The 11,500-nt window shown below is 36.8% G+C and overlaps 1 long non-coding RNA gene across 1 annotated transcript; it reads left to right on the forward strand.

The window, feature by feature from the left end:
• The first annotated feature begins 316 nt into the window (after positions 1 to 316).
• Positions 317 to 2,887, forward strand: LOC311429898. The gene is made up of 3 exons (XR_014688456.1): positions 317 to 424; positions 2,185 to 2,271; positions 2,729 to 2,887. It is a non-coding gene; the product is annotated as an uncharacterized lncRNA (long non-coding RNA).
• Positions 2,888 to 11,500: the final 8,613 nt, after the last annotated feature.

The raw sequence follows: 11,500 nt of genomic DNA on the forward strand, positions 1-11,500 counted from the left end.
CAAGTTCCAGTTGAGAAAGTTGGCCTTAAACATTGTTTTATTTCATGTAAATCCACAGGAAAAAAGGAACTGAAAGTTAAAAAGATTGCTGGGTGTGACATGTTTGTACATCCCAGACATCTGGGGTATCACAATTAGAAACTCTTTGTGGACATATTTTCATTAGTCATAAAAAGACAAGTCATTTTTTCCTGTTTTTTCAAGATTTCAAAGCTCTGCACTGTATCCCTAAACATAAGTCATTAAATTATGTTTCAAGCTTAAGGAATTTCATGCTTTGAAATACTTTTGAAGTTGGCAGATGATTTTATTTTTCTGCTTTGCCTTTTTTTTTTTTTAATTTTCATTCTTACAGAAGGAGCTTCAGTTTATCTTCCATTTTTGTTCTCTTTCATAGCTCATCAAAGGACACCCTTATGAAAAGGTACATAATCTTGTTAAAGAATAATGTTTTGAAACACTCTGCTGTATTTTGAAAGCCTTGGTAATGGCATTACTTTAAAAATAGCTGTTAAATGGTTTTTCCTCTTTTTAAACAGATTTTCAAGGAAAATAAAATTATTTTCTTTGAATTTTTGTTTCTTTACTTTTGATGTATCTAAGATATTGCACCAGAAAAGCAGTTATATTTCCCACTTTTTTCTTTTTTTGTTTGTTTGTTTTGGTTTTGTTTTGTTTGTTTGTTTGTTTGTTTGTCATTTTCTGTTGTCATTTAAGTTCTGAAGTGTTTTAATTTTAAAAATTTACCATGTTCAGGACACCATATGGTCAATTTTCCAGTTAGCTATCTATTAGCTATCTTAGGAGTTTGCATGAATGAAAAGTACATTTGCAGACAGGGTACTACCAAGTTATGGATTTACTCGTATATTGCTGAGAATTATTTTTAAGGAAAAGTAAATTTTCCACTAAATGATAAATCTTCTGGAGTGGCTGGAAAATGCAGAAAATGCAGAAAAGGATAAAACACTCCAAAACCTGAAATATTTTGTTCTGTTGTGGTACTTTGTGGTACTTTGTTTCTCTGTTCTTACAAGTTTTGAGTCAAATTTCTACCAAATAAATGAAATATGCATGCTAGTGCTGTAAATGTTTCATTTTCACTTTACACATGACATGGGATTCTGCTAGACTCATTTGGACTAAAGATCTATAACTTGACATACTTTCTATAAATTTCTTTGCACTCTGGTTGCTCATGTAGACAACTCATCATACTCTATCATTACAGCCATTAAAATCTATTATGTTTGATCATTAAGTGCTTGTCCAAAAACTCAAAGGAAGATTCTGATGCACACCATATCTAGTTATATGTTTAATTCAGTAATAATATTATGTTATTCATAGTGATAAATTAACATTCCAGTAAAAACAATAACTCCTTTTCTGTCCAATACTTGCATCCAACCTGGCCACTTCTCTACATAGTTGGCTACAGAACAACAATTAGAGGATGGATTATGACTTCTTCATTATTAAACAATATTCGTAAGATAAATATTAACCTAAATTTGTGTTGTTGTACTGTTTTTACATACCTACCTAATCAAGGAGTTTTAATGCTAATGTGCTTTCTGTGCTCAGGGCAGAACAACGGAAAGAACAGTGGAGACACAATCAACTCTCAGTGTTACTTAACACTAAGACAATTATTATCATCAATATAAGCAAAATAATCATCTCTGTTGTTCAGTGCAGAACCTTAAGTGAGTCTGGATTGCCTGGGGTAGGCCGTCCAGCTTCTTGTCTTGTCTGGACAAGGTTTAGGTCCTCCTAAAAGACCTCAGAACTATAGATGAGAAATAATTTTAAATGTTATGATAATCTTAATTTTTCAGATGAGGAAATGAGTCAAAGGAGCATTTGTCTGCATCAGCACTAGGGACCAAACCTACAGCCTATGATTTCACTAAATCTCTGTTTGGCAGGTACTGTTTGGCCAGTGCAGTGACCTCTGCCATCACCATGTCTTTTTCTGCTTCATATTTACTTGCCTTTTCTCACCTTCCTGAAATCCCAGCAGTGCCCTACTCTGTCTGTTCAGGCTTTGTGTTCTTTGTAACATGGATGGCTGAGGAGGAGTTGCAGACAAGTTAAATTCATGCAAATCTGGATTTTTACACAAGTTGGAAGGAGCCTGTCATAACTGAAACATATTCAGTTATTTTCTTCTTCACAAAGGGTTGCTCTTGTCCTTTCTGAAGCAACTTAGGCTGTCTACACAACTCATGTGGAAGAAAATCTCTGCTTTCAATATACAGCATAAAGGTGAGTCTTGGAAACATCAAACTCATCTACAAGAAATCAGTTTTTAGTAGGATTGTGCTGGTGTGGACCACTGGCTATAGAAACCACACTAACCTGTTAGTTTGTACTGCACTGAGTAACTTCTTATTAATTTGTTGCATGCTATCTAAACCTCAGTTTGCAAATCTTGTGGAACAGATGTTGTTTTAGGATTATTAGTCTGGACAGCACAGGGGGAGTCATATCCTCCTTGGAAGCCTGACCACAACAAAGAGGGTGAATAATCACTCATATGAGTCTAAGGAATGAGCACGTTTCATACACTAGCCCACTTAAAGCACAAATAGCTCAGTCATCAATGAGCTGTTCAACAAGACATTTCCAAATACATGCATTAACAACTCCTATAAGAACCAGGATATTATGGGTTGAATGACATTTCTTCTCTACTTCTCTCTTCCACTTTGAACCCATTCAGGCACCGTGAAGCCACATGTAGAAGCTGCAGTGACACTTACTGGAGAAGGCTGAGCTGATTACTTTCTGCTTCATGGGCTGCTGAGATTCCAGGCAACAGGTTCTTTAATGTACTGATTACCCTTGCATTGTAGTCTATTAAACATTGCAAATCTGCTGAGCTATCCAACTTTTATTCAGAAACCTAAAAACTTGTGCCATCATCAAGCACTCCACAGATGCCCCAGATATTATGGCAGCACAATCACTCTACTGTTTAAAGTACTTTGTTTCTGTCTCTGTGAATTATGGGGTGTCACATCATGGCATGTGTTGTTAAAATGGGAGGTAACCCAACATGACATGGCATAATGGGATACAGCCTGTGGGTATAGGGAGAAGGGTGGGAAGGGAAATACAGCTAGACCTATATCTGATGAAAAATCAGTGACCAAAAATTTAGCCAAGTAGTCACTTGTATCTTACCAGGTTATTCAAAAAATGAGTCAAATTGTTGTACAGTGACTTGAAAGCAAAGTAATCTGATTCCATAGCTGTAATAATTAAATTCAATATCTTTATTTCTATTTCAAATAGATCTTCTGCCGATCCGAAAGATGCCACAATTTGTCAACATTAGCAGCTTCTGTTAAATCGAAATGTTCTGTAGAGTATGTTCAGTTTCACCAAAGTTTGGAACAGAACAGAGATGGATTTCAAAACACATAGGTTTCCATCAAGAATGTGTATGGCTTTCTACTCCTTCCAGTCTCGCAGCTCCTTAGCAGCAAAAGGCTCCCAAGATCCACCAGTCTGTTATGGGACTGGAGCTCCTCTTGCCATCAGAAATGATTTTGGCACTTTGTAGTCCCCATTCCACAGCAGATAAGAACCAAGAGTCAAAGTTCTGAAATTGTTTGTGCAATGACTTTAACTTTTTCCACACAGCTCTAGACAAATACTATATGGGTAACTATATTAACTGCAGAACTGCTGTTCCAGTGGCCCATAAAATCTATTCCATGCAACATATTCAGGTTTTAGCCACATACCAGACTCCTCTCTCTTTTTCTCTCTTCACCTATACCAAAGTACTCTCAGCAGCAGGCAGCAAGGAGTCTCTCAATAGTGGCATACGTTAGCCTGCAGCCTGACTGTCCTCAAGGGAGAAGTACTTTCCCCATCCTAGAGTAATTGTTTTTAATTGCAAAACATCCTCTGCCTAAATAAAAATAAGACTCCCCTTAGCAGACTCAGACAGGCCAAAGATTATTTATTTTTTGCAACACCATTACACATAGGAACTCAGTCATGAATCAGAATCCCAAGGGCCATCTTGCTACTTATAAATGAATCTACATATACTGTTTTGTATCCTTCCATTTCTGCTTAAGTTTTTTAATTAGTGGGTCATTGAATTAGAGAAATGGGTACAGACTGCAAAGAGCACTGGAAAGCCATTTCTTGCAAAGAGCTTGTCTTCTATTAATGTGGTACTTGTCCCATTGAGTGTGTTTGAGCAATATGCACAGCATTAGTTTCTGAAAACAGAAAAAAAATGAATAGAAGAAACATTTCAAATGGCTGAGAAGCTTTCAGAGGGCAGAGGGGAATAAATAAATAAATAAATAAATAAATAAATAATATGTCACCTGGAAATTACAAAATGTATTATACCATGTAACCTTTCTGAATGCAAAAGTTTATGTTCTTGCCAGGCCCAATTCTTATTTTGGCTTTGTTTTCAGTATCTCTGATAAACTTTCAGAACAAATGTTGAGATTATATTTTGTGATTTATCAGATCTCAGTGACCCAACCTTTTCTTGCAGCTCTTTGCATATTTCTGAAAGGTAACTCAGAACAAAATAGCAACAAGGCAATGTGTCCCTGCAAATATATTGAAGACTTTTTCTCCTCAGTTCCAAATCTACCATCTCTGTCAGGTGCACACCAGAAAGTTTCTTCCACATTCTCTTTAATGGTATACCTACCCCAACAGAAAAATCTCTTTCCAAACAGTCATTACCTCCAGAAAAAGGCTTTGGTCACTATATATTTTCCCTGCAATTTAAATGCTTATAAAATCAGTCCAGTAGGTCTCCAAAGTCTGTCTGTAAGGGCACCATCTGATGACTCACACTCATGTTACAGATGAGAACTAAGATGGAACAGAATCAGCAACTCACTGCATCTTTGCTGAGCTGGCAGAAATCTCAGAAACCATAGCTCTGGATATGAGAAAACAAAAGAAAGAAAAAGCAGAGTAAATATCTCTATGTGCCAGAGAACCAAGTCCACTTAGCTTTGAGGAGTTACTTGCTGTATGCCTTCTTAAACAGGAATTTAAAATGTATTTTAAAGAATAAAGGGTAAATTCAGTGGTGTTGTCTGCTTCCTGGACTAACAACAGCCCCCTTAACTTTGCTGTTCTGTGAATGTTTATAAAAGGCATCAGCTCTGTTTTTCTATATTTTCCCATTTATTTGCCAGTTGCTATGTGAAACTTTGCTGTGTTTTGAAAAGATGATTTAACAGGATCAAACAGATGTTCCTTCTGCATGGAATCTTCAGCCTGGGCAAGCAGAGGATGAACATTTTCATGTGGCTTTGAATACATTTCCACTTACATGCAATCCTTCCAATGGTGGGAAAGAATTTTCTCCTTCCAACAGGCTTCTGAGACTGGATGCAAAATGAGTAGGGGAAAAAATGAATTTTTTTCAGGTGCTCAGCTGGCAAACACAGCCTCCCAAATTCAGAGTTGGGAAATGAGTTCTTCACGTTTGAGGTTATTTGGATCTTTAAGGGAAAAGTAAATTAATTTGCCTTTTTATGTAGCATGGTTCACCAGCTTCCATGATCTGGGAAATTTTTAAATGATTCCTTTTTTAGGCATTTTGTTCCCTTGTGTCTTCAGACCATGGCAAATATGATAGGTTGGTTTGTTCAGTTGGGTTTTGAGAACTGGGTTTGACTAATGTTTCTATAGGAATGAAGAGCACTGTGACATCAGGTCACAATGGTACTGATTGAAAGACAAGTAACTGGTTCCCATCAATGGCCCATAGTGGATGTGCAGTTGAGAATATAAGAACAAATTACTTGTGTGCAGAGGTATTACCCCACAATACTTTCCTAACCTGAGGAAATCTACTGTGCAGAGACTTCATTAAATAAAAATCCAACAAGACCGGTTTGTTACTAAATGTAGAATTTTCTGGCTCATTAAGTGGATGTATCCAATCACTTCTTGAACTCACATAGGTTTCTAATGCCCCCAGCATATCCACAAGTGCCAAGAAAGTCTGATGAATAGTTAGATAATCTTAGATAATCTTTAGTAGTTTCCTGAATTTAAAAGTTGTGACACTTTTTCATATTACTGTTAATAAACATCTTATGTCACCCTGCAAATCCAGGACAAAAATTTAGTGCCAGTAAAATTCATTATATTTCATTTTTCCTATAATAAATAAAGAATTCTTTTGTATCTGCATTGTCTTTGTTAAGTGGTACGGAGAAGCAAAATCTACAGGCTTTGTAAGCTTACACACATGCTGTATTTGTTGTTTTTTTCATTGTTATTACAACATAACATAATCAAATCATTCCCCTGCTCTTTTTTTTTTGGTCACATGCAGATTCTGAATGGACTCTTCTTGGATCACTTGGAGGAAATTCTTATTAAACAGGATGTACCTCTTCCTTAGGGTGACAGGTTATATACAGAGATTTTTCATCACAGTGAAAAATGCTTCATTTTCTGCCAACCATATGTAAAGCAAGGGGAAAAGTCTGGCCTTACTGACTCCTGGGGACTGAAAGTGGAGACAAAAAGGAAGCACATACATTATAAATGTTCCTTTTAAAACGTAGTTTTACAAGACTCAAAATACGTGAAATTGAAAAATACATTTAAAAACAAAATAGTTAGGAATGCAAGCATATGCTGCTGTGAAGATGATATTTTGAAGATGGATTGGTGTATTTTAAGCCTAGAAGTCTTATATTTTGCATATTACAAATGGACAGGCTTTTATAAATCCACTCATGCCTTAAGCCCAAATAGATTTAGTGACAACAACAGATCCCATAGACCCAATGACCTTAAGATTAGGCTGGTTTGGGAAAAAAAAAAAAAAAAAAAAAAAAAAAGTAAATTTTTATAGCAGTTTTTAGATAGGTGTTTCCAGCATCCTGAGTGTCTAAAATAAAAATTTTTTCCCCAAAAAAGTCCAACCTGATCTCAAACATTTATGATAATGCTGGTTTTTAAATGCATACATTTGATATATTTATGACCTATCATTATTAGTGATGGGGCCATTAGAGGGGTGAGACTTTCATCTCTGAATATAACCTTTTTGTTGTGGTATATAAGGATTAATTTTATTATACAGTACCACCAATGGTAGAGGCCTCTAATTGTCTATCTTGAGATTTTTTATCTGGGGTTTAAAGGCTTGCTATAAACTTATCCTGCAGTGTGGAGGAAACACATGGCAAAGGATAAAAAGCAGATCATGTAATTGGGCTTGAGAGTGTTGTGTGATCTTCCTTTTTTTTTTTTTTTTTTTTTTTGACCGGATATTATTTGTTTGGTTGGATGTGAAATGTGAAGTGTGACAATCTTGAAAAGTGAAGTAAATCTTGCCTTGAGGCAGAAAAAAAATACTAAAGCTTTTAGGTCAAACTATCAGTTTTACAGCAATAGTTTTGTATATTTGTATATACTCTGGAATATTCTTATGTACTCTTTTATTACTTTTTTTTTTTTTAATAAGAAATAAAAATACATATAAGCTTGTGCAGATTCTGATGCAAAATCACCTTGTTTCCTAGTTTTTAGACTTTTTCTTCTTTAAGGAAGTGCACTGGGCAAGATTCATACAAACCTGAAAGATCTAATACTGACCACCAGAGGAGCTGGCTGCATGAAACTTGTTTTATTAAACTGTGGTGAATTTTTGTGCTTATGCCATACTATTGATGTGCAGCATTATTTACTCTGTGCTGTTTAAATCTTTCATGACACTGCTAATGCCTATAAGAACAATTCTTGCAGTGACATTACATCTCAGAAAGATTCAGGGAGGCTAAGAGATCTGTCTCCTGAATAGTCATTTGCAGCTTAGCCTGGGTGCATACCAGATCCTATGACAAGAGGGCTACTTCATCCTATAAGGAGGGCTTCTACAGAATAATGCCACTGGCAGGTCCCCTTTCATGACTCTCAAAATCCCCTGTGCTGCTTCATCTGTGATCCTTCTGAGTCCCACAGAGTCTCCATATATTGTACATGCAACAACTTTGCTCTGTTTAGTCGTTCTGTTAGACAAAAAGAGATTTATTTTTTTGTTGTTTGTTTGTTTTCATTGGTTCGGTTTCACAAAAAGTAGAAAAGAGTAAAGTGGCATTCTGGGCAGCACAACCCCATCTCCCCATCTTTGATCGAGATACTGTACGGAAGCAGGGACACTGTGGGACTAAGGGTGCGGCTCAGGATCAGCAAATGCTGAACAGCAAATGCTCTTTCAAAGTCAGCCCTGCAACACTGGTATTTTGGGTTATGCATGTATTGCAGCTGATCTAGTACTTGCTGTATCTTGCTACTCTCTATCCCACCTTCCAGTTCTGAAAAGTGAAACCCTCTGTACTCCATATACAAGGGATTCTACATATATGTCACAAGTCACCCTGCAAAACTAATACATTTCCTTCTTTGCCATAATTTGGTACTAACCTTGTCATCCAGGTCAAAAAGCTGCCTGTCTTTCTCACAGGATTAATACAAGCCACTGGGATGGAGATCCTACACATCAAAGAAGGTAAACCCTGCAAAAAACTCTCAGCTTCACATGAAGTAATGGGTGTGTACAATAAACTTGTATACAAGCACATCTGCACTTGCAATAGCACAAAGATCTCACTTCACAGAATAGCTCAACAAACGAGGAGTAAAAGCCTTTTCAGAGGCTAACTTTACTGGGAGATGGCACTTGCCTACATCACACACACAAAAAAAAATAAAAAATAAAAAAAAATGTGGGGGTGGATTTGAATGTGAGCTAGCAAGTGGTTTAAGTTACCTCTGTTTATTTCACTCTTACAGCACTCTTCTCCTATGATCTTTACCTAAGCTAAATTGTTCTTCTGTGGGTTTGTTACTTATCTTAACAGTATTTCTCAAAACAAGTAAAGGTCACTTAGGAGACAATAAAATGTATCAATTCAAATCACATTAGCTGTTCAGAAAGTCTAAGAGATGAACATCTGTGGGGTAATTTGAGGAGGCAGGAGGGAACACCACATTTGAGGTTAACAGCTAAACTTTCAGCCTTTGTCAAAATTATGTTCAAAATCCCTTTGCTGGCTGCATGTCCTGAATCAGCAATCACAATTTAAGAAAAATACACTAAAAGGTCAAAAAACTAAAAGCTATAGTAACTGTAACTCATGCTCAATGGGAAGCTAACTAGCTATTTTAAAAGCATCTTTTTTTCTGCTCTCTATCAGTATGCAAATGTTAGTCTTACAGTTCTGGAAAGCTGTAATTCTTAGCAGAAAGAGATTTTCCCAACATAAGAAATTGCCCAAATTATATTCCAAGTGCATTATGAATAGGAACCATGATAATTTTGCCATTGTAATCTACAGGCAGTCAAACTGAATTAATTTATTTTTATTTCTTTAATGTAAGGCTCCAGCCTGAAGTACTTTATATTACTTTTTTTTTTTTGGGGGGGGGGGTGGGTGTGGGGAGAGAATGTAGATCCACTGACCTACTTAAAGACATAAGAAAGAATAGTTGTTGTAAAGTGTTTTGAACTTTTTTTTTGAAACCAACACCCAGGTCTATGCTCAGGGAGTGTGACTAACACAAGAAGGTGCCATTCCACAGATGGAGAAACATTTCTCAGAGGCAGGCTCCTACTGCCCGAGTCGCCTTCCACAAGCAGGAGGCCACCCACTGCATATGCCAGGAGAGGCAGATCAGCTTCAGGGGATGTGGTGTATGGCAGGGCATCACTTGCCTTTTGAGTACTATCTATGTACATGTTCACATCTGAATGCATTCTTCAGTTCAACCCCAACAAGACATTTCTCTTCCTTTTTCTTCACTTGGGTGAAACAGACTCTTGTTTACTCTCCCCAGCTCTACCCAGGAGATCTTCTTCACACCTTAAAAACTCCTCTATCATTGAAACAGTCTCAGGCTGCTGGCATTACAGTAACAACACCAGTTACATATACAGTATTAAGTATTTGTTCAGTCAGAGCTAATTTACAACTGAAATGTGCCTATACTGAGATTTAATGGTTTTATTGACTTGCATCCTAATTTTATTGATATCTAAAATAGGAATAAAGCTTAGTATGCCAGGGCAGTTTTGCTCTTGAGGTCCAACACACACTGCGGTGCTAACAGCTGTTCATATCTTCTCTCAGGACTCAAACGACTTGCTTTTGTGTTTGGATGTGAAACCTTTGCCTTTGCCTTCAGTGCTAAGGAAATCCGTGCTTGTAGGTGGCTACCACATGACAGCAAATATTTGGCTATCTCGAAGCATGATCTATATTGTAGTTTTCTACCCTGAAGTAAACTAGGCCCAGCCAACCACAGGGCCCACTGTTAATAATCTCGTGATGAAAGAGAGTTTCTGTTATCATCAGTGACAAAGTCATACAAGTTTGACGCTTTTGCTATTTGTGGAGCCAGAGCAACCAAACACTGTTTTGGGTAGACAAACACATGCACTAGCACATTCAGGCTCTTATTTTATTTTCAAGTCTTTGGGAAGAAAATTATTAGGAAATAACTGCAATTTCCATGTTACATTTTTCCAGAATGCTTTCTCCTAACTCATTCCTATGCCAGAGTTACTCTGGCTGCAGCTAGTGGAAGTTACATTGACAGTCTCTGGAGCAAATTACCAGCCTGTTTCACACCCCACACATTGATTTCTGTGTCTTTTATCAACCTTGCCTCTACTATAATTGTACCAGGATTTTTTCCCAACTGAAGCCTCGGTGTACCCGTTTTTGACATGGAAGTATATCTGCAGCACAGCATCCTGCTGCCTGGACTGGGCCTTCAGCAGGGAGAAAAAACAATGGTTCTGTCAGCAACAACAAAGCACATGGAGACAATGAGAATTATGCTGGGACAAGGAGAATTATGCTGAAAAAAATGAACAAACTTATACAAAACTAGTGTTTTCATAAAATGTACCGTAACAAGGATGTTTGAGCCAAACAGGAAAAAGACTTTCTGGCCTCAAAATGTGTTTTACCTCATAATTAAAGTATTTGAATATTTTGTACAGTTTTCTATGAGAAATACTGGCGCATAAGCATAAGGGAAGATATAAATTGGTAAAATAGCTGTGTTTATGATAGAAATAACATATTATTATAAAGTGGTTATTTACTTATTTATTTACTTATTTATTTATTTATTAGGAACTGGGTAAATAACCCAAAACATTTCCAGAATAAGTCTTCTTCAGTCACCCAAACTCCTCAAATTGGATGAGCACTATTCTGACAAAAGCTCACTATCTCCCTTTGAAAATCACCCTCGAGTCAATGGATTCCAATGAGCTGCATCAACTCCCTGTACAAGGATAGAATTGCACAGGTATTTTATTCTTTTGTCTGCAGGTTCTTTTGATTAAAATTTACTCAGGGTCTTTTGGTCATTTGGAGAAGGCATCGTATTTAAAAATTATATAGCAGTCTCCCTGCCACACAAGCAAATATTTGATTATTGGCCCATGCCTAAACAGAGA

Source organism: Aythya ferina (genome assembly GCF_964211825.1).
Source record: "Aythya ferina genome assembly, chromosome: 1".
Taxonomy (NCBI): Eukaryota; Metazoa; Chordata; class Aves; order Anseriformes; family Anatidae; genus Aythya; species Aythya ferina.